Source organism: Lissotriton vulgaris, chromosome 6 (genome assembly GCF_964263255.1).
Source record: "Lissotriton vulgaris chromosome 6, aLisVul1.2, whole genome shotgun sequence".
Classification (NCBI taxonomy): Eukaryota; Metazoa; Chordata; class Amphibia; order Caudata; family Salamandridae; genus Lissotriton; species Lissotriton vulgaris.
This window is the reverse complement of record NC_141694.1, coordinates 942550766-942576766: the sequence shown is the minus strand read 5'-3', so window position 1 is coordinate 942576766 and position 26001 is coordinate 942550766. Positions and strand designations below refer to the sequence as shown.

Sequence of the window (26001 nt, the reverse complement as noted above, 5' to 3'; positions counted from 1 at the left end):
GCGGTGGTAAAAGATCTGGGAGTGAAACTGGATCATGAGCTCACACTAACACAACAAACTAATCAAGTGGTGGGTTCATGTTTTCATGTTATTGGTCTTCTCAGGAGAGTATTCCCTCTGCTACCGGATTTCACCAGGAGAACGTTGGTCCAGTCACTAGTGTTAAGTAGGCTGGACTACTGCAATGGTCTGTTACTGGGTGCCAATGAGGGTATCTTGGCTAGACTGCAAGTTGTGCAAAACACTGCTGCATGACTAGTTTTAAATGTCCCGCCTCGTACTCCCTCAAAACCATTGTTGGCCAAACTGCACTGGCTCCCGGTAAGGCAGAGGGTGATGTTTAAGATCTGCTGTGTCATCCATAAATGCCTTATGGGAAAGGGTCCTGGCTACCTCACTGAAAATTTCATCCCTTATGTCCCATCTAGATCCTTGAGATCAGGAGATCAGGAATTGTTATGTGTTCCTAGGGCCATGAAGGCTAGAAAGGGGGGTAGGGCCCTATCTGTAGCCGGCCCTAAGTTGTGGAACCAACTCCCGAAGGAAATCAGAGTATGCAGGGAATATTTCCCTTTTAGGAAGAAACTCAAAACGTTCCTTTTTAATTATTAGCTGGTCTAGGGCTTTGAATTAAAACATGACGAGTTGCTATTCTTTAGTTGCTGCCAAAGGCGCGGAGATACTCCTCCGGGAGTCGATTCGCAGCGCCATATAAACATGCAAATAAATAAATAAAATAAAAGCGGCATTTCAAAGCGGCGATTTATGGATATATATGTATATGGATATATATGCAACTGCAGGGTCCTGCACTTGCTTTTTAAGAAACCCTGAGTGGGCCAGTTCCTGGGGGCATATAATAAATGTAGGAGGGGGCACACAGCACTCCCCTCCTAGAGCTTATCAAAGCCCTGGGGACAGCCACCTCTCCAGGGCTATTTCTAATTATGTGGAGGACCTCAGAGACCCCCCCTGCCTCGGGGATAGCCACCTCCCCGGGGCTCATTAAAACATAATGGGGGCCTCGCCAACCCCCCCTTCTCCGGGGACCGCCAACTCCTGGGGCTAATTTCAATAATATGTGGGGCCTCACAGATCCCCCCCCGCCCCGGGGCTCGGCATCTCCCCGGAGCACAAAGTTTTCTTTTTCTTAAAATAATGTGGTGGAGGCCATAGGGCCTCCATTACTGCTCCAGGGACCGCCACCATCCTGGGGACATACTTCATTTAAAAAGAAAACGATGCGGGGGAAGGCTTACGGCCTCTGCCACTTCCCCGAGGCACAAATCCAATAATTAAGTGGGTCCTTTGCGGACCCCCGGGGACCACCACCTACCCGAGGCAAATTTAAATAAAGGAGGGGGGCTGCACAGCCCCCTCGGGGAGCCCTACATGACCCTTGCGACCTCCACCCCTAAGGGCCTGCTCAAGCAATGTCCCGGGGTGCCCACCCCGGGGACATTGCAGTTTGCTATGGCCTGGCAGAAAGCCATATCAAACTCTGGTCCGCTTCATGAAAGCTAGAGCAAAAATGCTCTTGCTTGCACGAAGTGGAGCAAAAAAATTTTTAACTGAGAAAGCTGCATATTAGCAGCTCCCTCGGTCCAAAGGCAATGCCGGCTCCCACAGGACACAGGGAGGCAACAGGAACAGCAGGGGCCTTCAGGCTCCTTTCGCGGGCCCCAGCGAGGCGGCCATGCCCTGGGGTATGTGGTCCCTGAGGCCGATATACGCCTTGGAAAGGGGGAACGTGTGGTTCCCCTCTCCTTTTTCAAAAAGAAATATAAAGGCCTGGCCCAGGGAGGCGGGGCCCAAAGTCCCCCTTCCTCTTTTTTAAAAGGTGCAAGCCCCAGGGGATGTGGCCCTAGGGCCGAAAATGGATCAGGTGGGGGGTTGGACATCCTCCCTCCAGTTTTTGATTGCATTTTTTTAAAGGGTCAGGCCCAGGGGGTCCCCAGGACCCTAAAACATAACATAACATGGGTATTTGTACAGTGCACATTCACCCTTGGGTACCTTGGCGCTGAATAACAGATGATTATTGTTACCCAACTCAATGGTACACATTTTATCGACCTCAGATGGATGAAAGGCTGAGTGGACCCACTGGGATTTGAACCTGTGACCATGAGGACAAATACAGGCCCCTGCAGTGGATGCATTAGTCCACTAGCCACCAGACCCAGCTGTATAGCTAAATGGTCCAGGGAAGGGGACCATGCATCACCCTTTCTAAGAAAGAAAATAAGGAGAAAAAAATTGCCAACTACTTGCAGGAGGCCCCACTCCTTTTTTCCACTACTCAGCAAACGCACCTCCTGGCGCGCTCCTGGTTGATGGATGACGTCCCCTTGGCTGCTGAGGGTCCTTAAGGGCCAACAAGACCTCCTGTTACCTCCAGTACACCTCACAAAGTGGGATTACTGAGAGGTGGTCAGAGGGCACACCCCCTTTTCTCCACCACTCTGCAAATGCGCCTCTTCGCGCACTGCTGGTAGGGGGATGAGGTTGCCTTTCTTCATGAGGGCCTCAGGACTGAAGTGGAATTCATCCCCGAAGCACTAGTATGCCAGGAGCTGTGTTTGGAGAGTGATGGAGAAAAGGGGTGGCCTCTGACTACCTCTCAGCAATGCAGCTGTGTGGGTTTTACTGCAGGTAACAGGAATGCTAGTTGGCCCCAAGGACCTTCAAGAGCCAAAGGGACTTCATCCATCAACTAGCATTGTGCCAGGAGGTGTGTTTGCATAGTGGTGGAGAAAGGGGACATAGCCACCGAAAAGCTAGCAGCAAACCCACTGTGTGGGACTTACTGAAGGTAGCATGGGGGCTTGTTGACCCCCAAGGACCATCTGGAGCCAAGAGGACTTTATCCCCTAACTAGTAGTGCGCCGGTAGTCTCGTTTGCAGAGTGGTGGCCAAGGGAGGTGTGGCCCTGACAAGTTCTCAGCAATCCTGCTGTGTGGGACTTACTGGAGGTAACAGAAGGGGTAGTTGACCACCAAGGGCATCCGTGAGGGCCAACTAGCCCTCCTGTTACCTTCAGTAAATCCCACACAGCGGGATAGCTAAGAGGTGTTAGGAGTCCACGCCCCCTTTCACCACCACTCTGCAAATGCAGCTCCTGGTGCACTACTAGTTAGGAGGCGAAGTACTCTGGCCTCCAGATGGTCCTTGGGGGCCAACAAGCCCCCCTGTTACCTACAGTAAGTCCCACACAGTGAGTTTGTTGAGAGGGTTTAGGTGGCCATGGCCCCTTTCTCCACCACTATGCAAACATGAATACTACTTTAAAAAAAACAGAGTTTCACTGAAAAAAAACACAGGTTATAGGGATGTTATACTTAGGACCGAGCATTAAAAAACCTTCGAAATTCACTAAAAAAACAAAGGTTAAAGGGACCTTCTACTTAGTAACTAGAATTTAAAAACCTTAGAAATTCACGGAAAAAAACAATGGTTACAGGGACGTTATAGTTAGGCTGACATTTAACTCGTACAAAACCAGAGAAATTCAGCAGTCATAGTTAGCTGAGCTAATTATAACTTGCACCCCCGTAATGCATAGCTTATGACCTCACATATTATATCACTCATCACATGGTCACTGATATCACTCATGACATCACTGATGATCTCTCAAATGACATCACTGATGACATCATCCATAGAATATCTGACACACCCACTCACACCCCAATATAACCTTTCATACACCCAATCCAACTTCCACACTACCATTCTCAAAAGCATTGACACACCCTTACCTGCACTTGCACACCCACTCACTGATTCATAGGTCTACACACACATCCACTCAGTCACCCAAACAGCCGATCAAACAACTTACTCACTAATACAGTCACTGATACATCTACTCATACACCAATACAGACACATACACACTGTCAGTCACCCATAGAGCTACTCACACACCTACTCACTCAACCATAAAATCAATCACACAGCTGCTTACTCACCTATACAGTTATACACACACCCACTCACTTATTCGTACAGATACTAACACATACTCACTCACCTATATAGTCACTGACACAAGCACATATTCACCCATACAGCCCCTCATAACCAACTCACTGACCAATACAGCCACTGATATATCCACTCATTCACACCCGCTCAATCCAATCCACTCATTCATCCATACAGCCACTCACGGTCAGTCAACCATTGAGCTACTCACTCACCTAGTCACTCACCCATAGAGGCAATTACACAGCCACTTATTCAACTATACAGTTATGCACACACCCACTCACTTATTACAGATACTAACACATACTCACTCACATATACAGTCACTGACACAAGCCCACACTCAGCCACGGCCAATCTCGCAATCACCTACTTACACATACAGTCACACATATACTCCAAAACTCACCTATATTGGCTTTCACATATGCAGTTACTCACCCATATACCATTGATACATCCATTCATCACCGACATATCCATTAACAGATTCAGTCACACATACAGCCCCTCACAGATGCACTCACTAACCAATACAGCCACTGACTCACTCACTCACAAATCCATGCAGGCAGTCACACACCCCCCACCCATCCACACAGACACTCAAACAGGTACTCAGGCAACCAATCAGTCACCCATACAGCCCCTCAAGTGCCCACTCACCAACCCATACACCCGCTTAGACATCAACTCACAGACTAATATAGACATTCGCACAACCTAGTCGCTCACTCATACATTTACTGAGACACCTAATCACTCACTTATACAGTCAGTCATGCACCCACTGAACCATCCATACAGGCACTCATACACCCATTGATGCACTAATACACCTTATTATATATATTTAACAGGCATACATTTCTTAAACCACTCACAATCACTGGATGATGTCATCGGTGACATCACGGACCATGTCATGAGTGATGTAATATATGAAGTCAGAAGCAGTAAACTCGGGGCGTGAGTTATACTTAGCTCAGCTAACTATAACTACTGAATTTCTCTTGGTTTGCACGAGTGAAATGTCAGCCGAACTATAACGTCCCTGTAACCTTTGTTTTTTTCAGTGTATATATATGTATCTATATATATTTATATATATATATATATTCACCAAAAAGCTCCACAGCACCTCCAGCAAGCTGTTCAGCCACACCGGCGAGAGAGGAGACGGACCGCAGGATCAGGTGCAAAGATTTTATTAGCACAGAGACACAGCTACGCGTTTCAGGCTACACAAGCCCTTGTTCACGCTGTATATATATATATATCCACAAATCAAATCCAAAATCAGCGCGCTCTCAAGAAGAGAATACACTGGATGCGATACAAAAAAAGGATTTATTGCTTCATAAATCCGGGCTTCGTGACGCGTTTCAACGGACAAGCGGTCTTGCTCACACGATACAAATGGTGTATACAGAGTATCATAAATATTTATGTAACACAAAGGTAGGACAATGGCATCCAGTCAAAGTCAGAGGAAATGAAAAGAGGACTCTCTGTCATCTAATGCGAGTGCCATCTTGGAATAGTAAAAATAAAGAAAAAGAAAAGAAAAGAGAAAAGAGAAATAAGCCAAGATATAGGCATTATGTACAAGGAAAAGTAATTAAGACATTAAATGACCTTGTACTGCATACATCTGTTGTACAAATATAACATACATAACAAATATATAATGCATGATCCTCTATAAAAACATAATGATGTATCAAATACAAATCGCAATCAAGGAACAAATTGCAAACTGGCCACTATGGTCATTGCCAATCCTGGTACAAACCTTTGTGACCCCCTAGTGGGTTGCACAACATATAATAACACTTATAATGTACCTTGGCGTATAAATCATCAATGATGGCATAGTGCAAAATGCGCGCGTAATCTAATCAGATTGACTTTACATCTCCCTGTTTATACAAATGCAATCCCCCAGTGAGTATAAAGATGTGATAATAAGATGATGTTCAAAACAAAACTGGTGCTCTAAATAAAGAAAACACTAAATTAAAATCCTTATATGTGACATAGTGGGCACTAGATGAACATATCCATTGAAGAAAAGGGTAGGAAACCCAGGAGGTTCCAGGCTGGATGCGAGGGCCCATTCCTTTCCTCCTGCAAGAGCAAAATCATAATATGTTAGAGACATGTAATGTAACAGAGTAGAGACAGCTGCATAGCTTAAAAGCTAAGTGAAACATCACTATATGGTTAATGATACAGTTGTATAAACCCCTAACCATCGCCCAGAAACTCAACAAGACATGAGTTACATATTATGCAGGTGTATAGCTATTTCCTCAGCGCTATCGTGCCCTCCAGGGTAACAGGTTTCTAGATTGATGATATATCTAGACTCATGTTGTCTCAGAATGAGCTCCCTATTGCCTCCCCGGTTGCCGATGTTGATCTGTTCTTTTGCAAAATATTTTAGTTTGGAACTGTCAGAGTAATGTTGTTGCTCAAAGTGTCTGGCTATGGGGTAATGGTGGTATTTGTTGCTTATGGCCCTCATATGTTCCATGAATCGCTATTTTGCCATGTGTGTGGTGCTGCCCACATACCAGAGATGACATGGCCATTCCAAAATGTAAATGATGTAGGAGGAACTGCATGTGGGGAATTGTTTGATATGTATAGTGGTGTTGGTAATGGCATTAGTGTATTCCCTTCTTATGAGACTACCGAGCCAAGCCTTGCAGTGGCCGCATGGAAAGAAACCCTGCAGATTCATACTGTTCTTGCTAGTGGTGGTGGTGATATCATTGTCACTCAAATTCCGTCCTCTCCTGTATGTTATTCTGGGTCTTTCAGTGATGGATTTACCAACAACGGGCTCATTGGTGAGAATTTCCCAATTCCTAGCCAGTATTTTTTTAATGTCTTTTGAATTGCCATTATAGGTCAATATTATTCTCGTAGTATCATCCATAGCTTCAGAGTCAGTGATTCCAGTCTCCCTCAAAGTGGTGGCCCTTTCTACAGTCCTAACTTTTTCGACCGCTTTTTTAAGAACCCACCTAGGGTAGCCTCTTTTGGTAAATCTCGCAAGCATGGTATCTTGCTCTTTAAGAAACATTTCTTCAGAACTGCAGTTGTGTTTTGCTCTGAGCAGTTCCCCAAATGGAATACTTCATTTGAGATTGTCTGGGTGACTGCTCAGAGCATGCAGCGAAGGATTGCCTGCTGTGGACTTCCTGAACAGTTTAGTATGTATTTCATTGTTGGCAATTTCAACTTTGATGTCTGAAAATTCCACAGAGGCACAACTTACATTGCTGGTCAGTTTGAGGTTGATGTTGTTGATGTTCAGTTTACTGATGACATTTTCTGCTTCAGATTCTGTACCATCCCAGATGACAAACAGGTCATCTATGTACCTCGCCATATGATGACATGTTAGAAATCCTCCCTGAAGACGGTGTTGTTTTTGATATCATACTCCCATGCCCCCAGAAACAGATTCACAAAACTGGGGGCAAAACAGGTCCCCATTGCAGTATCGAAGACCTGCCTGTATCTCTCTCCATTGAATAGAAAGAAATTATTATGTAGACAACACCGCATCATATCTAAGACCATGGTGGTATGCTCCATATAACGAATGGGGCGCTTGCTGTGATATTTGGCACAGGCCTTAATGCCCAACTCGTGTTCTATGATGGTATAAAATGAATTAGCATCCATGGTAATCGGGAGGAAACCAGTTTGCCATTCAATATTCTGTATTTTAGTAAGGAAATCTTTAGTGTCTTTCACATAAGATGGTAAGAGTGTTACATGGTTTCCAAGGAAATTGTCTACGTGTCTAGACACGTTTTCCAGAGCGCTTCCTTTAGAAGACACTATAGGCCACCTGGTGGATTGGTTTCGTTCTTGTGAATTTTAAGGAGGAGATAGGGGACAGGTAACTTGGGAAAATCTTTTTTAGCGGGTCACGTAAGGGGAAATAGGTTTAGAGGTTGTTTTTACTGTTACTACTGTCAAGATAAAAAACACTTTCATCAAAGAACCTTATAGGGCATGGCGAGGTTTATTAAACTCTTACCGGCACGCATTGTAGCGAGGTTAATATTGAAAAGGGCAATATGTTAACATGGTTCTTTATAAAATATCCATAATAAATTAGAGAGATAAGCAATGATGGGTCCGACAAACAACGAGGGCAACTTCACGACCCAAAAGCAAGAACCAGAATACATGAAGACGAAGAAAGGGAAGAGGCCTGGGCGGCAACACAAAAGGAAAAAAAAGACACAAACAGAGGTGGAGGAAGAGGCAATGGCAGGGAGCACATGAAAAATTCATCAACTCGCTCCAGAACAGCCCTATAATGGATGATGAACAGGTAGAACGTACAATCATCAATTTAACAGATAAACCACTCAACCAGCTAGAGGCAAGCACATTATGCCTTGGTTTATCCTTTTGTCCTACCCAACCGGTTGACTTTGTAGATACCAGCATAGACCTATTCAAATTTTGCAGAAAGCTGAAATTGAAAAAATGGCATAAACTTAAACCTTCCATTAACAAAGAACCCAAGAACATACAAATGCCATGCATTGATGAAGAACTCAATATTAGCGATATTGATACCCTTGTTGCTATACATGAATTGGAGGGAGAAGCCAGTCATGACAATACTAATATATATCAAATTCTAGACAGGCTTGAAGTTGCATATCATCGTGCTGGTTCCACTAAATTCAAACCCAAATCTACATTTCTTCCGCTTATGCCACACAATAACATCACCACCTTTCAGGATGTAGTGGTGGATGATTTAACACATTTAAGACAGAAACATTGGTTTAACAGAAAAACTGCATCTGTTAACAATCTTACATAAACACAGAAAGAGACAATCAAGACCCTGGCTGACGACAACATCATCATCGTCAGGCCAGCAGACAAAGGAAGAAATATAGTCTTCATGAGTAGGGAGATGTACCTCACTGAAGCTATGCGCCAGCCCAATAATCAAATGTTTTACACCAAAAGCAGTAAAGATGAATACACAAAGAGTGTCACAGGCATTTGGAGTAAGCTTACAGATTGGAAGGACAGGGATCTGTTGGAGTGGGAGGAATTCTGCTTTCTGTAAAAGGATATTCCCAAGCTCCCTGTCCTCTATCTCCTCCCTAAAATTCACAAGAACAAAACCAATCCATCAGGTAGACCTATAGTGTCTTTTAAAGGAGCGCTCTGGAAAACGTGTCTAGATACGTAGACAATTTCCTTAGAGACCATGTAACCATCTTATGTGAAAGACACTAAAGATTTCCTTACTAAAATACAGAATATTGAATGGCAAACTGGTTTCCTCCTGATTACCATGGATGCTAATTCACTTTATACCATCAGAGACCACGAGTTGGCCATTAATGCACAGTGCCAAATATCTCAGCAAACACCCCATTAGTTATATAGAGCATACCACCATGATGCGGTATTATCTCCATAATAATTTATTTCTGTTCAATGGAGCGATATACAGGCAGGTCCTCGGTACTTCAATGGGGACCTGTTTTGCCCCCAGTTTTGCAAATCTGTTTCTGGGGGCATGGGAGGATGATATAAAAAAACAACACTGTCTTCAGGGAGAATTTCGAACATGTCATCATATGGCTGAGGTACATAGATTACCTGTTTGTCATCTGGGATGGTACAGAATCTGAAGAAGAAAATGTCATCAGTAAACTGAATATCACCAACATCAACCTCAAACTGACCAGCAATGTAAGTGGTGCCTCTCTGGAATTTCTAAAACAACAATTGATGGACAGAATGCAGAACAATGTCATACATTCCCCCCAGTACAGAGATCTGGGCCTTATTCCGTTGTTTTTTTGCTCACCATGCCATTCCAGTTTGAACCCAGCCATATGCAAATCAGTCTTGACCCTGTGCCCATTGGGAAGAGTCCCGCCCGAACTGCCAGGCCGGGACCTCCCTGGACTGGAAACAAGTATTCTAGGACTGGTTTCGGGTTTCACCCCTCTTCTGCCTGGATAGCTTAATTCCAGTGGCATGAAGAGCACGGGACCTACGTCTAGGCATACCCATCCCACTCAGGGTGACAAATGCAAAAACAACAATTGATGGACAGAATGCAGAACAATTTCATACATTCCCCCCAGTACAGAGTACTGGACCTTAATCCATCGTTTTCTTACTCACCATGCCATTCCAGTTCGAACACAGCCATATGCAAATCAGTCTTGACCCTGTGCTCAATGGGAAAAGTCCAGCCCGAACTGCCAGGCCGGGACCTCCCTGGACTGGAAACAAGTATTCTAGGACTGGTTTCGGGGTTTCACCCCTCTTCTGCCTGGATAGCTTAATTCCAGTGGCATGGAGAGCACGGGACCTACGTCTAGGCATACCCATCCCACTCAGGGTGACAAATGCAAAAACAACAATTGATGGACAGAATGCAGAACAATTTCATACATTCCCCCCAGTACAGAGTACTGGACCTTAATCCATTGTTTTCTTACTCACCATGCCGTTCCAGTTTGAACCCAGCCATATGCAAATAAGTCTTGACCCTGTGCCCAATGGGAACAGTCCAGCCCGAACTGCCAGGCCCGGTACTACCTGGACTGGAAACAAGCATCCTAGGACCAGTTTCGGGGTTTCACCCCCCTTCATCCAGGATAGCTTAACTCCAGTGGCATGGAGAGCACAGGACCTACGTCTAGGCATACCATCATCCCCTTTGGTATCGCTTTGCTTGCCCTAAGTTGGCAGGGTATGCCCAGACGTGGTTCCCTTGCTCACTTTGCCACTGGATTCAAGGTAGCCTGGCTGATGAGGGTTATGAACCCGAAACCGATCCCAGGATGCTTGTTTCCGGTCCAGGGAAGACATGGCTTGGCAGTTCGGGCTGGATTGTTCCCATGAGGCACAGGGTCAGACTGATTTGCATATGGCCATGTCTGAACTGGGGTGATGGAATGAGCTAAAGAATGATGATGGATTAAACCCAGATCAGTTGACTAGGGGTGAGTGTTTGGTTTGCTCAAACGCTCCGTGCATCATCCCCTTTGGTATCGCTTTGTTCGCCCTAAGTTGGCAGGGTATGCCCAGACGTGGGACCCTTGCTCACTTTGCCACTGGATTTAAGATAGCCTGGCTGATGAGGGTCATGAACCTGAAACCGGTCCCATGATGCTTGTTTCCGGTCCAGTGAAGACATGGCTTGGCAGTTTGGGCTGGTCTGTTCCCACGAGGCACAGGGTCAGACTGATTTGCATATGGCCATGTCTGAACTGGGGTGGTGGAGTGAGATAAAGAATGATGATGGATTAAACCCAGATCAGTTGACGGGGGTGAGTATTTGATTTGTTCAAACGCTCCGTCCATCATCCCCTTTGGTATCGCTTTGTTCGCCCTAAGTTGGCAGGGTGTGCCCAGATGTGGGTCCCTTGCTCACTTTGCCACTGGATTCAAGATAGCGTAGCTGATGAGGGTTATGAACCCAAAACCGGTCCCAGGATGCTTGTTTCCGGTTCAGGGAAGACATGGCTTGGCAGTTCAGGCTGGACTGTTCCCATGAGGCACAGGGTCAGACTGATTTGCATATGACCATGTCTGAACTGGGGGTGGTGAAGTGAGCTAAAGAATGATGATAGATTAAACCCAGATCAGTTGACTGGGGGTGAGTGTTTGATTTGCTCAAATGCTCGGTCCATCATCCCCTTTGGTATCTCCGTGGAATTTCTAGACATCAAAGTTGAAATTGGCAACAATTAAATTCATACTAAACTGTTCAGGAAGTCCACAGCAGGCAATACTTTGTTGCATGCTCTGAGCAGTCACCCAGACAATCTCAAATGAAGTATTCCATTTGGGGAACTGCTTAGAGCAAAACACAACTGCAGCTCTGAAGAAATGTTTCTTAAAGAGCAAGATGCCATGCTTGCGAGATATACCGAAAGAGGCTACCCTAGGTGGGTTCTTAAAAAAGCAGTCAAAAAAGTTAGTACTGTAGAAAGGGTCACCACTTTGAGGGAGACTGGAATAACTGACTCTGAAGCTAGGGATGATACTACAAGAATAATATTGACCTATAACGGCAATTCAAAAGACATTAAAAAAATACTGGCTAGGAATTGAGAAATTCCCACCAATTATCCCGTTGTTGGTGAATCCATCACTGAAAGACCCAGAATAACATACAGGGGAGGACAGAATTTGAGGGACATTTACCCATGTACCCAATGATTTCACCACCACCACTGGCAAGAATAGTATGAATCTGCAGAGATTGTTTCCATGCGGCCACTGCAAGGCTTGCCGCAGTAGCCTCATGAGAAGTGAATACACTAATGCCATCACCAACACCACTATACATATCAAACAATTTCTCGTATGCAGTTGCTCCTACATCATGTACATTTTGGAATGTCCATGTAATCACTGGTATGTGGGAAGCACCACACACAATGGCAAAAAAGCGAGTCATGGAACATATGAGGGCCATAAACAGCAAAGGCCACCATTAACCCAAAGCCAGACACTTTGAGCAACAACATTACTCTGACAGTTCCAAACTAAAATATTTTGCAATAGAACAGGTCAATAATGGCAACCGGGGAGGCAATAGGGAACTCATTCTGAGACAATGTGAGTCTAGATATATCATCAATCTAGGAACCCGTTACCGAGGAGGGCACAATAGCGATGAGGAAATAGCTATACACCTGCATAATGTGTAACTCATGTCTTGTTGAGTTTCTGGGCAATGGTTAGGGGTATTACAACTGTATCATTAACCATATAGAGATGTTTCACTTAGCTTTTAATCTATGCAGCTGTCTCTACTCTGTTACATTACGTGTCTCTTGCATATTATGTTTTTATTGTTGCAGGAGGAAAGGAAGGAGCCCTCGGATCCAACCTGGGATCTCCCGGGTTCCCTACCCTTTTCTTGAGTGGATATGTTCATCTAATGCCCACTATGTCACAGATATGGATTTTAATTCACTTCTTTCTTTATTTAGAGCACCAGTATTGTTTTGAGCATCATCTGATTATCATGTCTTTATACCCACTGAGGGAATTGCATTTGTATAAACAGGGAGATGTAAATCAATCAGATTCGATTACGGCGTGCACTATGTCATCATTACTGATTTATATGTCAAGGCACATAATAAGTGTTATTGTATGCTGTGCAACCCACTAGGGGTCACAAAGTTTTGTACAAGGATTGGCCATGAGCATAGTGCCAGTTTGCAATTCATACCTTGATTACGATATGTATTTGAAAAAACACATCATTGTGTTTTTTAGAGGATAGTGCATTTTATATTTATGATGTATGTTATATTTGTACATAAACAAAGAGAATCCACCTAGTAGTGTTTGGAAGTGTTCCTCACAGTGGTGTGGAGCACTTAGTGTTTCTTAAAATACCCCTCACACACCAAAAGGACCCTTGGTGTCATGCTTCATCACAGGGGCCTTCGCACCCCTCTACGGGATGTGGCGTGCTACGACCTACGACTATGTGGGAGCACTTATAATAATAGACTATGTATGGTGCATGTGAGGGTATTTTATGTGAGTGAGTGGTGGGATGAGTGAAAAGTTTAAAAAGTACCTGGCTCTTAGGACTCTGAAAAAACTTTAATGAGGTCCCCGGGCTGGTGCTTTTAAAGGAAGTGAAGTGCGAGGTGTTGATGTCGTGATTATGTACATCACCTCATGTGTGCGTCTACATGTTTCGGAGACCAAGCTCCTTCTTCAGGACGGGGTGCACAACTTCCCCACCTTACTCACGTTTCACTATGCAAAAAACAATTAGGTATTTACAAAAAAGTGAAATATATATATATGTGTATGGTCTATAGGTTACAATGTACCTACAGCAGTATAGCTCAAGTATATGCAATTTGCATTACTTGTCTTTATAATGTTGTAAGCATCATGAGCCTCCTGAACGTCTGGGGTGACAATTGCCAATCTGCAATGAACTCAATTGGAGTTCTGATCCATGTATCCCCATACGCGGCCCGCTGTAGGTACATTGTACACAACCTATTGTCCAGGCCTCCCCTGCCGGAGTTTCGTCCAGCAGCAGGAGGGCAGACTCGTGTCTGTGGCAGCAGCATCCATTTTGTGATGCTGAGGCTCTGTTTAACTTTAACCGGGTAAACCAGTAACTACATGTCTTCTCCCTCTAGAAGGGTGGAATGCTATCCCCCGCCGCCAGAACTGGCGGGGGGTAGTATTCCAAAGTGTGTGACACCTTACACAACATGTTTTGATAAAGCCAAACCAAAGTTAGCAATAACCGCGAGAATTATAATGCACTTAAGAGTATATGGTATGGCTATATCATAGAACAGCTATAAGGAGATGGTTCCGAAAGCTGCAGAGGGGCTCAGCTCATGCTAGGGCACCCTCTCACATAAAACCAAGCACTCTGCCTCCAGGATTGTCAAGGCCTGTCATAGGAGTGACTTATAGGTGTATATGTGTCTATATGTATATATAGATATAGGTGTGGCAGGGTATACTCAGACATGAGTCCCTTTCTCACTGCACCATCAGGATTCAAGCAAGCCGGGCCGAAGACAGCTGAAATGCCAGAAACCGGTCCCCGGTAGCTTGTCTCCTTTCTGGTGAAGAATTGGCTTGGTAGTTTAGTCTGCCCTGTTCCCATGATGCACTGGGCCAGGGACAGACTGATTTGCATATAGCCAGGTTCTGAGCTGGGATGGTGCAGTGAGATAAATAACGGTGATGGATCAAGCCCTGATCTTTGGACTGGGTGAGAGTGGTCTGCTTAATTCAGACACTCTGTTCATCACCACCCCCTTTTCTGAACCAATACACAAAGAGCCTGTCAGGGGAGGTGCCAGCAACTCCCTGGGCAGGAAACCAATTGTCCAGGCCTCCCCTGACGGATTTTCGTCCAGCGGCAGGAGGGCAGACTCTTGTCTGTGGCAGCAGCATCCATTTTGTGATGCTGAGGCTCTGTTTAACTTTAACCGGGTAAACCAGTACCTACATGTCTTCTCCCTCTAGAAGGGTGCAATGCTACCCCCGCCGGCAGAACTGGCGGGGGGGGGGGTAGTATTGCAAAGTGTTTGACACCTTACACAACATGTTTGATAAAGCCAAACCAAAGTTAGCGTTAACCGCGAGGATTATAATGCACTTAAGAGTATATGGTATGGCTATATCATAGAAAAGCTATAAGGAGATGGTACCGAAAGCTGCAGAGGGGCTCAGCTCATGCTAGGGTACCCTCTTACATAAAACCAAGCACTCTGCCTCCAGGATTGTCAAGGCCTGTCATAGGAGTGACTTATAGGTGTATATGTGTCTATATGTATATATAGATATAGGTATACTATAGCTAAGTAAGGGGTGATTACACCACCTTACCTAGGCTGTGCGAACAGACCTGTGGTGTCAGTTTGGAAGGCAAACCAGGGGTGGCACATTACATGCTGCAGCCCCTGGTAGGCCTAGGGTGCACCTATGCCCTGAGTACCTATGGTACACTATACAGGGGCTCACAAGGGTGACCCAGTAACCAATCTGGTATGTACCTAAAGTACATGGTATCAGTTTAGAGGGAAAACAGCTGGGCTGTGGGCCTGCTTAGCAGGTCCACAGCCACACTAAAGTCGAAAAACCAGAGAATCACAGCAAAAAGTGGGGGTAACCATAGGAAGCTGACCCTACTCTCCTACACAACCCTCTGCCCCCCCCCAACGCAGGGACATTAATCTAACCTTGACCAGTTGAGTCTTCATGTTCTAAGTGGAAATATCTGGAGAGTCCATCTGCATTGGGATAGTTACTCCCAGGTCTGTGTTCCACTGTATAGTCCATACCCTGTAGGGAAATGGACCACCTGAGCAGTTTGGGATTTTCACCCTTCATCTGTTGTAGCCACAAGAGGGGCTTATGGTTGGTCTGAACTGTGAAGTGAATGCCAAACAAGTATGGCCTCAGCTTCTTCAGGGCCCAAACCACAGCAAAGGCCTCCCTCTCAATAGCTGACCAACATGTCTCTCTAGGGGTCAGCCTTCTGCTAATGAAAGCTACCGGCTGGTCTTGACATTCATCATTCAATTTTGATAGTACAGCCCCTACCCCCAACTCAGAAGCATCTGTTTGGACAATGAATTCTTTGGAGTAGTTTGGACTTTGCAGAATGGGAGCAGTGCACATGGCCTGCTTCAAGTCATCAAATGCCTTTTGACAGCTTACTGTCCGCTGAACTTGCTAGGGCAATCTTTTAGAGGTTAAGTCATTCAGGGGTGTCACAATGGAACCATACCCCTTGACAAATCTCCTGTAGTACCCAGTCAGGCCCAAGAAAGCTCTGACCTGAGTCTGGGTGGTTGGAGCAACCCAGTCCATTATGGTCTGGATTTTGCTTTGTAATGGTTGAACCTGGCCTCCACCTACAAGGTGGCCCAGGTACACAACCTGACTCTGCCCTATCTGGCACTTGGTAGCCTTGATAGTTAGGCCTGTCTTTTGCAGGGCCTCCAAAACATTTCTCAGGTGGATCAGGTGATCTTCCCAGGTGGCACTAAAGACAGCAATATCATTAAGATAAGCTGCACAGTAGTCATCCAGGCCTGAGAGGACTTTGTTCACCAACCTTTGAAATGTGGCAGGTACATTTTTCAGACCAAAGGGCATCACCACAAATTGATAATGCCCACTAGGGGTTGAAAATGCTGTCTTTGGCTTGGCCTCCTCAGCTGACCTGATTTGCCAGTAGCCTGCTGTCAGATCAAATGTGTCAGATATTTGCTTGAGGCCAACTTATCTATGAGCTCATCTGCCCTGGCTATTGGATGGGCATCTGTCCTGGTGACAGCATTGAGACCTCTGTAGTCTACACAAAACCTCATCTCTCTCTTACCACCCTGGGTGTGAGGTTTTGGCACAAGGACTACTGGACTGGCCCAAGGGCTCTCTGAGGGCTCAATCACTCCCAATTCCTACATTTTCGGGACTTCTGTCCTGATACAGTCCCTAGCATGATCAGGTTGCCTGTAAATCTTATTTTTAACAAGCAGACTGTCTCTAGTGTCCACTTCATGAGTGGACCAGGTAGTCTGACTTGGAATCAGTGAAACCATATGTCTGTATGCCTCCAGAACTTGTCTGCAGTCACTCTGCTGTTGGTCAGTGAGGCTGCCTGCCAAGGCTACACCATCAACTGACCCATCATCAGGGTTCTGAGAGAGCAGGTCTGGGAGAGGGTCACTCTCTTCTTCCTGTCCTTCATCAGTAGCCATGAGCAAGCCCATGTCCGCCCTGTCAACATATGGTTTCAGTCTGTTGACATGAAGCACCCTGTGGGGGCTCCTGGGAGTTCCAAGATCAACCAAATAGGTGACTTCTCCTTTCTGTTCAACAATAGTGTGGGGTCCACTCCACTTGTCTTGTAGAGCTGCTGGGGCCACTGGCTCCAACACCCACACTTTCTGTCCTGGCTGGTAAACAGTCAGTACAGCCTTTTGGTCATGCTAGGCCTTTTGCAATTTCTGACTTGCCTCAGGGGTTTTGGATGCCTTTTTCATGTACTCTGCCATCCAGGAGCGGAGACCAAGTACATAGTCCACAATGTCTTGCTTGGGAAGTTTGAGAAGTAACTCCCAGCCTTCCTTTACCAGACAAAGGGGTCCTCTTACAGGATGCCCAAACAGAAGTTCTAAAGGGCTGTAGCCAACCCCCTTCTGTGGGACCTCTCTATAAGCGGACAAAGGGCAGGGTAGTAGGATATCCCACCTCCGCCTGAGCTTTTCTGGGAGACCCTTGATCATATCCTTTAAGGTCTTGTTGAATCTTTCAACTACACCATTGCACTGTGGTTGATAGGGTGTGGTGAACTTATAGTTCACTCCACACTCCTTCCACATTGCAGTCAAGTAACTAGACATGAAGTGTGCACCTCTATCTGATACAACCTCCTTAGGGAAACCCACTCTTGAGGAAACTCCCAGGAGGGCTCTTGCCACAACAGGTGCTGTGGTGGTCCTAAGGGGAAAAGCTTCCAGGTATCTGGTGGCATGATCCACTACCACCAGAATAAACCTGTGCCCAGAGGCTGTTTGGGGATCCATTGGTCCAACTATGTATATCCCAACTCTTTCAAAGGGAACCCCCACCACAGGTAGTGGTATAAAGGGGGCCTTTGTATTGCTCCCTTCTTTGCCACTGGCTTGGCAGGTCACACAGGAGTGACAAAACTCCTTGGTGTCTTCTGACGTGTGGAGCCAGTGAAAATGTGGAACAAGCCTGTCCCAAGTTGTGTTCTGGCCAAGATGTCCTGCAAGGGGAATATCATGGGCTAGTGTCAAAAGGAAGCCCCTGAATGCCAAAGGTATGACCAACCTCCTGGAAGCACCAGGCTTGGGGTCTCTACCCTCTGAATACAGGGTCCCTTCATCCCAGTAAACATTATGGGTTCCACTAGCATTCCCTGCAGCCTCAGCAGCAGCTTGCTGTCTGAGGGGTTCAAGAGAAGGGCAGTCCACTTGCTCCTGCCTCAGATCTGCCTTAGAAGGTCCCCCTGTCCCAAGAAACTCAACCTGATCAGGCTCAAGCTCTAGGACAGTTCCTTCTTAGGGCTCACAATCAGCTTCCTCTGAAGGCTGATCCTCATCCTGAGGCAGGGGGGAAGGCACAGCCTTAACCCTACTGCTCCTTTTCCTGGAAGGCAACTGGTTCATTATTCCAGAATCCAGTGCCTGTTCATAGAAGGAACATGTGCTGATATGCCCAACATTTCTGCATGTGTCCTAAACTCCACTTCAGAACAAGCTGAAGTCCGTAGGTCATTGCCAAGCAATAATTTTTACAGGGAGGTTTGAACCAAAAACAACCTTCTTAAGGCCAGTTACCCCTCCCCAGGAGAAATTCACAACAGCCATACTGTGTGCAGTAGTGACATTGCTAGCATTGGTCACTAGGTAAGTTTCACCTAGTATGATCTGTCCAGGGTCCACAAAGTCAGGTATCACCATAGTGACAGTAGCCCCTGTGTCCCTGTAGGCCTGAGCCTCTTTTTCATTGACTAAATGAGTTTGTCTGTACTTGCCCAAGCTATTAGGACTCACAGAGGAGGACATATCCATGCCTCCATCACAGATCAAAACAGCTTGAGTTGGTGTTCTGACTGGGCCAGAACCCATCTCAGTTCCCAGGGTTAACCCTACTACACCCTTCTGTTGAGAACCACCACTTGGAGATGAACTAGGGGGAACAGTTGCCTTAGGGGCAATGGTGGCTGGAGCTGTCTCCTTTTTAGTGCACTCGCTGGTTCAGTGCGTATTAGTCTTATAGACCTTGCACCATGGTTTCTTTGGACCTTCTTTCTTTTTAGATTGTTGGGAACCCCCACCATTAGAAGCTTTTGGAGGGCCTTGAGAAGACTTTTGGTCTTTTGCTTTTGCCCCACCCTTTTGGTCTTGCTTCTTCTGGTCACCACCTTGGTTCTGGACCTTCTACTTCACCCTGGTTCTGACCCACTTGTCTGCCCTCTTACCCAATTTTTGTGGAGAGGTCAAATCAGAGTCAACCAGGTGTTGATGCAATAACTGGCTCTGACAATTATTAAGAATCTGTTCTCCCATCATAAGGTTATACAATCCTGTATAGTCACTTACTTTACTGCCCAGTAACCAACCTTCCAGAGCCTTAGTAGCACAATCTACAAAATCTGTCTAGTCCTGAGTCTGAGTCTTTTGGGTATCTCTGAACAGCAACCTATACTGTTCAGTGGTTAGGCCAACCCCATCTATTAGAGCACTCTTCAGGACAGTGTGGTTGTCAGCATCCTCTTCTCTAACAGTGAGGAGCTTGTATCTTCCTTTGTCTGCAAAGGAGAGCCACAAGATTGCTGCCCACTGACTCTGGGATACCTGCTGTACTTTGCAGGCCCTCTCCAAAGCAGGTATCCACTTGTGGATGTCATCCCCAATCTGATAGGGAGGGACAATCTTGTTTAGGTTTCTATGGTCATGAGACCTATCCCTACAACTAGGGATATTGCTGCCACCTGTGGGCTCTAGCCCACACAAATGTCTCTCTCTTTCAAGAGCCAGTGTCTCTTTGGCCAGGGCAACGTCTTGCCTCTTGATCCTAAGCTTGACTTCTTTCATTCTAACTTCATGGTCCCTTCTCTGAGGGGATGTTCTCCTCCTGTGAGATGAGGCAGTGACCCTATTGATGAACCAGAATGGTGAGATTCACCTGAGTTAGATCTCTGTCTTCTGGGTCCACCAGTAGGCTTCATTCCACCACTATCTGGGGGAATGAAGGAGTGACCCTCATGGCCATCTCCATCTCCAGTTAGTTCTGTTTCTCTCAGGTCTGGTTCTTCAACCAGTTCCTGGTCTTCATCCTCATCCTCTTCAGAGTCCTGGTGGGGAGCCCCACTAGGATCCTCCTCTGGTGATGGATGGCCCCCTCCCCACTACTTTGGGTACCTGGATCTGATGCTTTTGCTAAGTCATCTGCCACCAGGATATCTATGAGGTGGTGGGTGGTTGGACTCTGTCCTTGCCTTAATTTTCTTGTGACACATAATCCTCTTAAATCTTGGAATGAGAAGGTGTCATACTTAGATGTCTGCACTTGGCTGACATCTGGCAGAGAGGCACTAGCTCCTGCCCTTAAGCCATGATTAGTGAGGTGTGGTGTGTGCACTACCTAAACTACAGTTTTCCTACTAGAACCTCTTTAGAAGTTGTAGTCAGGGTGTGCTAAGCCCTGAGCACCTACAACTCCTAAGTTCAGCAGAACTTATGTATTATAAGACTTGATTCATATGTACCTACAGGTACCTTGATGTGATTTTTCAAATGATATTCTCAAGTTTATTTGGTAAAACAAAGCAAGCTCTTATCCCATCCGCTACACACCAATGTGAGAAGTAAGCCTGGCATATGATGTCCACTAGTTCTAGTGGGCACCTTGCACCAATCTAATCGACCCTTATTGATGGTGGTTGTAAAGTAAACCTTATAGAAAGCTATCCTAGGGGTAGCAGTGGCGAGCAGTCTTCAGGCTAAGACTTGAGAGAGCGAATAAAGCTAGTTTTTTTACCAATTATAATCACTAGTCCCAAATGAAAGCACACCACACAAGGTATATATCAAATATATATGTATTTATTGTAAACACAACCCCATTGCACTCTTTATGAGGTCAGAGGTAAAAGTACAATACAAGTTACTTAATTGGCATACGATAAGTTGCACAGTATACGTTATGCCCTTACAAACCATATACTAAAATAGTGGTATAAGAACCACGTGAGAATTAGAAAGCAGGCCTGGGGCCTGTGGAATCGCTGGGGCTACTCTAAACATCAAAGGTTAGGATGTAGGAGGCCCACGGGAGACACGTGCAGTGTCTAAACACAGCTGCGGGTTACCATTGACTTTTTTATGGGAAACAAACAAGTTACAAATTTACAATTTAAGGACACTTCTAAATGAACTACGATAAAACCCTTTTAGACTTAGACACTAGGAGGGCCAATAGCCTCGAGACTACCAGAGTACTTGTGTTACCTCACCCACGGAAGCCGGGTGCATAAGTCTCTTTTGGTGTCGAGTTTTGTCGTCGATTTCAATGGAGATCTGCAAAGAAGTGCTGCAGGCGACCAGAGGAAAAGTGTCTGGGTGGATCGAAGATGTGTAGAACCTGAAAGAAAAAGGGATAGAGTCTGGGCCACTTGCCAGTGACCAGGGCGGTGATAGAAAGATGCTACCAGATGTCGGGTGATTTCAGGTGAAAAGGTAAAGTTTGTCTCTTCAGCCACGAAGACCAGGAGGAGTCGATGACAACAAGGAGCTGGATACGAGCTATCCCACAAAGGGTCTCGTTGACTGCGTTGTCGGTATCCGGATTGGACCCCACAAGCCTTGGCAAATGCAACCCAGGCAGGATGTTGAGATGGGCTTTGGTGCAGACCAGCAAGATCTGTGGAACTTCTCCTTTGCAGGGAAGTTGGAGCAAGCCTGGAGCAACCAGGAAAGCAAGTTAAAGTAAAGGATTGTCTTCTTGGGGGCTCACTAGTCAACAGACTAGGAACCGCAAAGACGCGTCAAGCGGAAATGCATAAAGCGAGCCCACGGGCCACTCGTGGAGTGTGGAGCTCTGAGCTTCAGAGCAAAAGGTGCTCGGGTCTGGGGCTTCAAGCATCCCAATGCACAACTTCGGTATGCCTCGGGAAGTCTATGCAGGTAGCAAAATGCAGGATGTCCAGGAGTTCCCACGTCTCTCAAGTCACCATGGGTCTCAACTTTGCTGTGAGCAAAGGTCGGGGTCGGAGATGTCTGGAGGTCCATCTCCTGTGTCGCAGATTCCTCTGGATCCGACGGGAGCCTCGAAAATACAGACCGGCAAAGATGCTTTTGGTGCCTGTTTAAACAGGGTGGTCACTCCTTGACCACAAGGGAGATGTCTTCCATCTTCCAGTCGAAATGGAATGTCGAAGGTCCAGGATATATGTTTCAGAGTTTTGTCCAGGGTAATCTAAAGTCCTAGGGACTGGGATCCTATACATACACTAATTTTAGGGGTTGGACTAACTTTAAGGTCCCTCCTACGGGTGGACCTGGGGTGGGGGTGGTTACACCCCTTCCCCTTTGTCCAGTTTTGCACCAGAGCTGGGGCTGAGTTCCCCAGCAACCGGTTTGAACTGGGAAATGCATGGAGCATCTAGTGTGCCCTAGGCAGTGTCTGGAAAGCATTCACTGAATGCAGCCCTCCCTGCCCCAATACACAAAGAGCCTGTCTGGGGAGGTGCCAGCACCTCCCTGGGCAGGAAACCTATTGTCCAGGCCTCCCCTGCCGGAGTTTCATCCAGCAGCAGGAGGGCAGACTCGTGTCTGTGGCAGCAGCATCCATTTTGTGATGCTGAGGCTCTGTTTAACTTTAACCGGGTAAACCAGTAACTACATGTCTTCTCCCTCTAGAAGGGTGGAATGCTATCTCCCGCCGCCAGAACTGGTGGGGGGTAGTATTCCAAAGTGTGTGACACCTTACACAACATGTTTTGATAAAGCCAAACCAAAGTTAGCATTAACTGCGAGAATTATAATGCACTTAAGAGTATATGGTATGGCTATATCATAGAACAGCTATAAGGAGATGGTTCCGAAAGCTGCAGAGGGGCTCAGCTCATGCTAGGGCACCCTCTCACATAAAACCAAGCACTCTGCCTCCAGGATTGTCAAGGCCTGCCATAGGAGTGACTTATAGGTGTATATGTGCCTATATGTATATATAGATATAGGTATTATATCTAAGTAAGGGATGATTACACCACCTTACCCAGGCTTTGTGAACAGACCTGTGGTGTCAGTTTGGAAGGCAAACCAGGGGTGGCACAATACACGCTGCAGCACCTGGTAGGCCTAGGGTGCACCTATGCCCTGGGTACCTATGGTACACTATACAGGGGCTCACAAGGGTGACCCAGTAACCAATCTGGTATGTACCTAAAGTACATGGTATCAATTTAGAGAGAGAACAGCTGGGCTGTGGGCCTGATTAGCGGGTCCACAGCCACACTAAAGTCGAAAAAAACAGAGAATCACAACAAAAAGTGGGGGTAATCGTAGGAAGCAGACCCCACTCTCCTACACCTCTGTTGTTTAAAAACTTGCTAATGTATTATCAGTTAACTTGGCAGTAGGGCTGGACTGTTCCCATGACGTACAGGGTCAAGACTGATTTATATATAGCTTTGTCTGATCTGGGGTGGCAAAGTGAGCTAAAGAACGATGATGGATTCAACCCAGATCTGTGGCTGGGGGTGAGTGTCTGAAAAGTTTCAGCGCTCCGTCCCTCATCACCTTGTGTTTGCTTTGTTCGCCCTAAGTTGGCAGGGTAGACGTGGGTCCCTTGCTCACTTTGCCACTGGATTCAAGCTAGCCTTACTGATGAGGGGTGTTACCCCGAAACCAGTCCCAGGATACTTGTTCCTGGTTCAGGGAAGATCTGGCTTGGCAGTGGGCTGGACTGTTCTCATGAGGCACAGGGTCAAGACTGATTTGCATTTAGCTGGGTTTGAACTGAGGTGGTGAAATGAGCTAAAGAACCAGATGATGGATTCAACCCGGATATGTGACTGGGGGTGAGTGTCTGAAAAGTTTCAGGCTTCCTCCATCATCTCCTTTTATTTGCTTTATCTGTTATCTCGCCAGAAATAGCAAGCAGACATGCCCTTGAGATGGATATAATAGTTCGAAGTTATTTCTCAAACACTGAAGTACACTGACCAGCACTTTCCTCCAAGTGACTGGGGAATGATAACCCTTCTGTAGAAGGATACAAGTAAACATGAAACAAAATGCAGAGCAAAAAACAGGAGTAATACAGCTTCTTACATCTAACAAGACATAACTTTGGACCCTTCTTTAAACAAACTGCCAAAACGATAGTAGCACAGAGCAAGCAGGGCACAATATGATGCAGTACAATGCACTGGGGAGCCATAAGGAAGATTCAAAGTATTTTAATGAAATGCATTCAAGGGCGGTGGGCGTTGCCTGCGGGGTAAGTCAGGTATGGGCTAGAGAAGAGGGCGGCGCTTACAATCACAGTGGGCAGCTCTGATTAGGAAAATGTAAGAAAACAAGGGTGGGGTGGCAAGTATTAACAATATTAATAGTAAGTACTACTTATGATGGGTAGGTAGATGTCACACGTGTTCACAAAAGCATGCAATGTCACGCCTGACAGCAACAAGTCCTCAGGGCATAAAAAAGATTGCTTTCTCCCCACTCTTGGTATAACCCCCTTCGCTCCACAACATGGAAACCTCTAATAGAAAACGGTCCCCCTGATTTTTAAACATCGAAACATATTGTATACAGTAGGTCAGGCGCATTTCATGTTGAATAGGACCCAAATAAAACGAGCCTTCGTAGTTTCTGACCAAAATCCCGACATTTTTTGTGAACACACTTGAACCCCTTTCACTGCAACTATCGATGTACGCTTACAAACAGTTACTAACTGTAACTAAACATAGAAGTTCTTTTGTTGGTTCAATTGACGGATGACATAATGACGCCTTCAGCCAATCGCATCGTTTTACTCAGCGTTAAACAGTATTAAATGGCTGGACTTAACGCGTTGCTTTTCTATCTATAAAACAGGTCTAGTTGAGGGGCCACACAAGGTCACGTAAGGGGAGAGGTTTAGAGGATGTTTTTATTACTACTGTTAAGATAAAAACACTTTCATCAAAGAACCTTGTAGGGCACAGCGAGATTTACACTGGCACGCATTGTAGCGAGGTTGATATTGAAAAGGGAAATATGTTAACATGTTTTTTTTATTTAAAAAAAAACATCCATAACAAATTAGATAAGCAAAATAGAAGTTTTTTTTTTACAGGTACACTTTTTTTATTTGGGCACGTACAGTACAAACAACAATAAGCCCTTACCTTTAGTTACATCACAGACAAGATTCCGTGAGCACGGTCTCTGACACCTATCTTGCAGTGCTGGTAAATAGGTTTACAGTCTTGGGGTTGAGAAGAGTATCTGGTTGCAAGCCGCAGCCTTAGGGCGACATGGAAGACGCAAGCACGTTCTACAGGCCTCCTACCTACCTTTTGCAGTTCTGTCCAGAGATTGCTGAAGTGTCGAGGGATCGAGTTGCATGCACGCGTTCCACTCTAGGTTGCCCTGGGGGAAAGAGCAGCCTCGCGCCCTGAGCCTACTCCAGGGTCGTGCTGAGGCTGTACACATACAAGACGCTGTCTGGTTGCCATAGGCAACACAGTAGCTGGAGGAGCCAGAAAGACAGTGTCCTCGCTGTTAGACACAGAAGACGGGCTAGAGTGAAAGTTCCAAAGATCACAGGTTCGTTGCTTAGAGCTACGATTCTTCTGCAACACCTACGTGAAACAGAGTTCGTATTTTTGTGTGTATGATACAAAAAAACAGGTCTGTGCACAGTCTAAATGGA

The 26001-nt window shown here is 45.9% G+C and overlaps 1 protein-coding gene across 2 annotated transcripts in view; it reads right to left on the bottom strand.

Annotated features, from left to right (window-relative positions):
- The window catches only part of LOC147708237 (uncharacterized), a 787595-nt gene extending 761821 nt beyond the window's left edge, over nucleotides 1-25774 (bottom strand). Inside the window, exon 1 of one of the 2 annotated variants that reach the window (XM_086926981.1) lies at nucleotides 25643-25774. The gene's annotated coding sequence lies outside the window, so the exon portion shown is untranslated. Of the gene's footprint in view, nucleotides 1-25474 lie in introns of both variants that reach the window. The other variant, XM_086926982.1, reaches the window with a different exon arrangement.
- Nucleotides 25775-26001: the final 227 nt, after the last annotated feature.